Here is a 6,708-nt window from a genome sequence, read left to right on the forward strand (position 1 = left end):
ATTAGCATATAGTGTTAAATTTCATTATTTACCATAATGTAATGATTACAATTAAACTTTCATATATTATAGATTCATTATCCCCCAACTGAAATTTGTCAGGTCTTTTATTGTTTTAATACTGATGATTTTGGCATACAACTCCTGATAACCCAAAAAACCTGTCTCAATAAATTAGGATATCAAGAAAAGGTTCTCTAAACGACCTATTACCCTAATCTTATGAATCAACTAATTAACTCTAAACACATGCAAAAGATACCTGAGGCTTTTAAAAACTCCCTGCCTGGTTCATTACTCAAAACCCCCATCATGGGTAAGACTAGCGACTTGACAGATGTCAAGAAGGCCATCATTGACACCCTCAAGCAAGAGGGTAAGACCCAGAAAGAAATTTCTCAACAAATAGGCTGTTCCCAGAGTGCTGTATCAAGGCACCTCAATGGTAAGTCTGTTGGAAGGAAACAATGTGGCAGAAAACGCTGTACAACGAGAAGAGGTGACCGGACCCTGAGGAAGATTGTGGAGAAGGACCGATTCCAGACCTTGGGGAACCTGAGGAAGCAGTGGACTGAGTCTGGTGTGGAAACATCCAGAGCCACCGTGCACAGGCGTGTGCAGGAAATGGGCTACAGGTGCCGCATTCCCCAGGTAAAGCCACTTTTGAACCATAAACAGCGGCAGAAGCGCCTGACCAAGTACTTTTTTCTGATGAAAGCAAATTTTGCATGTCATTCGGAAATCAAGGTGCCAGAGTCTGGAGGAAGACTGGGGAGAAGGAAATGCCAAAATGCCTGAAGTCCAGTGTCAAGTACCCACATTCAGTGATGGTGTGGGGTGCCATGTCAGCTGCTGGTGTTGGTCCACTGTGTTTCATCAAGGGCAGGGTCAATGCAGCTAGCTATCAGGAGATTTTGGAGCACTTCATGCTTCCATCGGCTGAAATGCTTTATAGAGATGAAGATTTCATTTTTCAGCACGACCTGGCACCTGCTCACAGTGCCAAAACCACTGGTAAATGGTTTACTGACCATGGTATTACTGTGCTCAATTGGCCTGCCAACTCTCCTGACCTGAACCCCATAGAGAATCTGTGGGATATTGTGAAGAGAAAGTTGAGAGACGCAAGACCCAACACTCTGGATGAGCTTAAGGCCGCTATTGAAGCATCCTGGGCCTCCATAACATCTCAGCAGTGTCACAGGCTGATTGCCTCCATGCCACGCCGCATTGAAGCAGTCATTTCTGCCAAAGGATTCCCGACCAAGTATTGAGTGCATAACTGAACATTATTATTTGATGTTTTTTTTGTTTGTTATTAAAAAACACTTTTATTTGATTGGCCGGGTGAAATATGCTAATTTATTGAGACAGGTTTTTTGGGTTATCAGGAGTTGTATGCCAAAATCAGTATTAAAACAATAAAAGACCTGACAAATTGCAGTTGGTGGATAATGAATCTATAATATATGAAAGTTTAATTGTAATCATTACATTATGGTAAATAATGAAATTTAACACTATATGCTAATTTTTTGAGAAGGACCTGTATACCACTGTGCGGGCTGTGCTCTATATACCACTGTGCGGGCTGTGCTCTATATACCACTGTGCGGGCTGTGCTGGATATACCACTGTGCGGGCTGTGCTCTATATACCACTGTGCGGGCTGTGCTCTATATACCACTGTGCGGGCTGTGCTCTATATACCACTGTGCGGGCTGTGCTCTATATACCACTGTGCGGGCTGTGCTCTATATACCACTGTGCGGGCTGTGCTCTATATACCACTGTGCGGGCTGTGCTCTATATACCACTGTGCGGGCTGTGCTCTATATACCACTGTGCGGGCTGTGCTCTATATACCACTGTGCGGGCTGTGCTGGATATACCACTGTGCGGGCTGTCCTGGATATACCACTGTGCGGGCTGTGCTCTATATACCACTGTGCGGGCTGTGCTGGATATACCACTGTGCGGGCTGTGCTGGATATACCACTGTGCGGGCTGTCCTGGATATACTACTCTGCGGGCTGTGCTCTATATACCACTGTGCGGGCTGTCCTGGATATACCACTGTGCGGGCTGTGCTCTATATACCACTGTGCGGGCTGTGCTCTATATACCACTGTGCGGGCTGTGCTCTATATACCACTGTGCGGGCTGTGCTGGATATACCACTGTGCGGGCTGTCCTGGATATACCACTGTGCGGGCTGTGCTCTATATACCACTGTGCGGGCTGTGCTGGATATACCACTGTGCGGGCTGTGCTGGATATACCACTGTGCGGGCTGTGCTGGCACCCAACACCATGTTGCAGTGCAGGAGATTCCTGCAACAGTCCGAGGCGTATCTAGGGGAATGTGGGGGGGGGGGCCCCATTTGGAAGTTCGCACCGGGGCCCATAGCTTTGTAGTTACGCCACTGCTAACAAGATTGTGTGTCCGTGCATAAATCATTGAAAATCTACATTTCAATGCCTTATGACCGTGATCAGACGTCAAAAAGTGAAAGTCCATAGAGGGACTAAATAAAAAAGTAAAAATATATTAAAAAAAAATACAAAATTCAAAAATATAATTTTCCATTACGCCCCTATGGACAGCACCATGGAGGTAGTCCTTCCTTGACCTATAGCGGGACAGAATCACAGGTTAAAAGACTTCTCCACCCTCCAATGTTTTTCCTGTCCCTACAGGGGATGGCTGTATGAGAGGTTGCTCCTAGAGTGAAGATAGCCTGTGGACGTTTTACATACTTGGGGAGATCTCAGAGTTTCCTTCCCCTTGTCGAGCAGTCTGTAGCCAACACCTTTCTGAATGGAGATCCCTAAGCCATCAGTCGCTTTACCAGTATGGGATCAGGGGGTCCCTGCCTTCCCTTCCCCCTGTCAAGCAGTCCGTGGCCAACACCTCTCAGAGAGGTCCCTCAGCCAACAGCCAGCCTGTGCATAATCGGCAGAAATGCCGCATTCCTGATGTGATGCCGCTTCCCTACATGGTGGGCGCTTAGTATTACCAGCTCCCCCTGTTTTTCTAGCGGTGTTCCCCAAGTCCGGTCCTCAAGAGCCACCAACAGGTCATGTTTTTAGTATTTCCTTAGTATGGCCCAGGTGATAATTGCATAACCTGCACAGGCAATAATTCAATCACCTGTGCAGTAGTAAGGAAATCTTGAAAACCTGACCTGTTGGTGGCTCTTGGGGAACACTGTTCTAGCGGGTGTGGAGCCGGCACAGGTAAGTGCATGGTGGAATGTTATGCTGATGGCCTAGGTCTCTGGGATGATGCTAGCCTCTGCCTTAGTGCCAAAGCTGGGCCTAGAGCCTCATGTGCTGAAGTCTGATTTCACGTATATGCAGCTAGGCATTGGACCTCTAGGCTATAGTAAGGCCATATGTCCAGGCTACATCTCATGATTTGACTTAAGTTAGCTGCATTTCAATGTCTGCACAGCCTTATGATTGGGCTTCAGAGTGACTTGTGAAGTATGTTTCCCATTTTTTGGTTTAATAAGTGCTTCACTGTTCTTTGCAACTTAGCTACTCCATCTACAGGAGGACACATAGTGTTAATTCAGCACATTGTCTCCATGAAGACTGCCCTCCAGTTGGGGATCATTAATCAGCTTTCAGGTAACGCCAGTCTGACAATTGAGATGTACGAGTCAGAGTGGAGGGTTATCCTGAATTCTAATAGATTGCTCTCTTGGATGTAACTGTGGGCCTGGTCTCTTGTTTGGCACCTTCAAGAATGGCCATAGTCTGTGCCTCATGTTGCATTATGGTGTCTCTGTGCATCATGGTGCCTCTGCATCATGTTACATCATAGTACTTTATAGTGCATCATATTGCATCAGTGTGCCTCTGCATCATATTGCATCAGTGTGCCTCATTTTGCATCACAGTGCCTCTGTGCATCATATTGCATCACAGTGCCTCTGTGCATCATATTGCATCACAGTGCCCCTGTACTTCATAGTTCCTCTGTGCTTCATAGTACCTCTGGCGTGGCTTTGTGCCTTTTGCCTCTGGCGTAACCTTCTGCTTTGTACCTTGTTACTCCGGCAGGGTGGCCACACCTTTTATCGTCGGCCTACAACTTAACATTTTGTCTCTGGCCTCAACTCCGGTTATAGAGTCCTCGTGTTTCTGGACCCAGATCCAGCTTCAGTTGCTTCAGTCTCTTTGTAACCGGGCTTAGCCCTTGAACAGCTATGCTCGGATTGTCCTAGTAATTTAGTATTTCTTCAGTATGGAACAGAACTCTCAAGTGAGCTACTGCCCTTGAGCCCTAAGGCAAGTCTCTTTCATAGTTAGCTTTGAAGGGAGACATGTGTCTTTTGGGTGCATCCTATAAAAGGACATGCTACTGTTCTGGAAGCAGGAAATCCCACAAGGTGGAAAGAAAGAAAGAAAGAAAGAAAGAAAGAATCCTTCCCGACTCCACATACGGCAATCGGACTAGTTTCCTTGATCAACATCCGGTAGACAGATTCTTGTCTCATAAGTCTGTTGTATTATGTTTATCAGGAACGGCATCATGGCCTTCTTTGTACCTTGTCGCGAATCAACAGCACTGCGTCATGTGGCAGAGGATCCCATACTTGCTGCTCTTAGAGAAGTCAGGGCTCCTAAAATAAAGAACCTGTATCCAGGACTCTTACCATTGAGAACCCATAGTCCCACTGCCTCACAGTAGAAAATCACCCTCTGTGATGAGAAGAAACATACTTTCCTCTAGCTATAGAGCAGGGTTCCTGGTACCATGGCAGTCTGGGTGTATAAATATCACCGACAAGTTTGCCTTTTAGGCTTTTATTTTTATACCTGGCTGAGCCCAGGTTGGATAGCCTGTCCTGGCTGTGAAGAAGAAAATAAAAAAAAAAAGTTGACACATATAATGTCTGGACTAATGACTTGTATAGAGGCAGTTTCAAATAATCTCTCGTGTCAAAGGATTTTTACCAGCAACCCGCCACCCCACCCCACACGTTCATCAAATCCAGAGTCCAGACTCCCTGTGTCTAACATCAGTAAAACAGGAATGATGATCCACACTTCCATTTAAGCGGCTCCAATGAGAAGCCTGACATCGGTAGTGGCTATTACCTGCTAGACTGCGTATTTCCTTAGTTTCAATAATATCTAACCCTTGAGGCCTAGACATCTAAGGATTCGGAATAGACGTGATCTCCTGGATGAGCAATGTACGTGCATTCCAATGTTCTGCCCATTATCCATATACTATTATTGGTTTGATCTTCCAGCAGTCCAGGGTTTCTGTCCTGCAGGTTTCCTTGTAGTATGGTAAGATGGTCTGTAACCAAGGTTTAGGCCTCATTCACACGTCCAGATAATTCCGGTACCGGAGTTATCCGTGTACATGTGTCCGTGTGCTCACGTGGCACATCAGTGTGGCACACGTGCGGCATCCGTGTGCCGCCTGAGGACCACACGGACCGTGCAGGAGAGACAGCGCTACACTAAGCGCTGTCCCCCCTATGTGGTGCTGAAGGCGGAATTCATCTCTTCTCCCCCCGCAGGAGAGAAGAGATGAAAGATCAAGTTTTTGTTATTTTTTGTGAAAAATGAGGGTATGTGCACACGTCAGGATTTTGTCAGGATTTTGTGAGGATTGTCAGGATTTTTCATCAGGTTTTGTAGCCAAAACCAGGAGTGGGTGATAAATGCAGAAGTGGTGCATATGTTTCTATTATACTTTTCCTCTAATTGTTCCACTCCTGGTTTTGGCTACAAATCCTGATGAAAAATCCTGACAAAATCCTGACGTGTGCACATACCCTCAAGTTTGCATGTGACCCCTGCCTCCCACCCCCAGTGCGCCGCCCGGCCCCTTGCAGAAGAAATACTCACCCAGCTCCTGTGATGTCTCCATTCTCTCAGCGCCGGCAGCCTGTCCTGTGTCATTACAGTGGTGAATATGCGCATATTCCTCACTGTAATGTGCGGTACCACGTGACCGCTCACACAGGACAAGGGGCCAGCGCTGAGAGGAGAGTGGAGACATCGTGGGAGCTGCGTGAGTATTTCTAATGCAAGGGGCCGGGCGGCGCACTGGGGGTGGGAGGCGGGGGTCACATGCAAACTTTATTTTTCACAAAAAATAACAAAAACTTGATCTTTCATCTCTTCTCTCCTGCGGGGGAGAAGACATGAATGCCGCCTTCAGCACCACAGCGGGGGGGACAGCACTTACTGTAGCGCTGTCTCCTGCGGGCGGTACGTGCACACGGAGGAGAGTGCACTCTGTTCTCCGTGTGCACGTGTGCAGGACGTATTGCTGTACGTGCTGCCGGAAAAAAACGGACATGTCTACGTGTTTTGCACACATAGGTGTCTACATGTGTCAGTGTCTCCGGTAAGTGAGAACACTGTCACTACACGTACCGGAGACACTGACGTGTGAAAGAGGCCTTAATCTGAGCCCAGATGCCACATGCACCCGAGTTGTGGCTATCATCATACTTTTGCTGGGCAATAAGGTTTTTTAGGCCTATTCTGTGGCTGCAGTGTTTATCAGTATCTATCACAATAAGGCCGACGTCACACTAGAGAGGAATACGGACGAGGGAGAGGCGCAAAAACAACGCATTGCACTCAGACCAATGTTTCTCTATGAGGCAGCTTCCATCAGCCGGATATTTCTCGGCCGTATTTTATGGGCTGAGAAAATCGCAGCATGCT

Source organism: Ranitomeya variabilis, chromosome 1 (genome assembly GCF_051348905.1).
Source record: "Ranitomeya variabilis isolate aRanVar5 chromosome 1, aRanVar5.hap1, whole genome shotgun sequence".
NCBI classification, from domain to species: Eukaryota; Metazoa; Chordata; class Amphibia; order Anura; family Dendrobatidae; genus Ranitomeya; species Ranitomeya variabilis.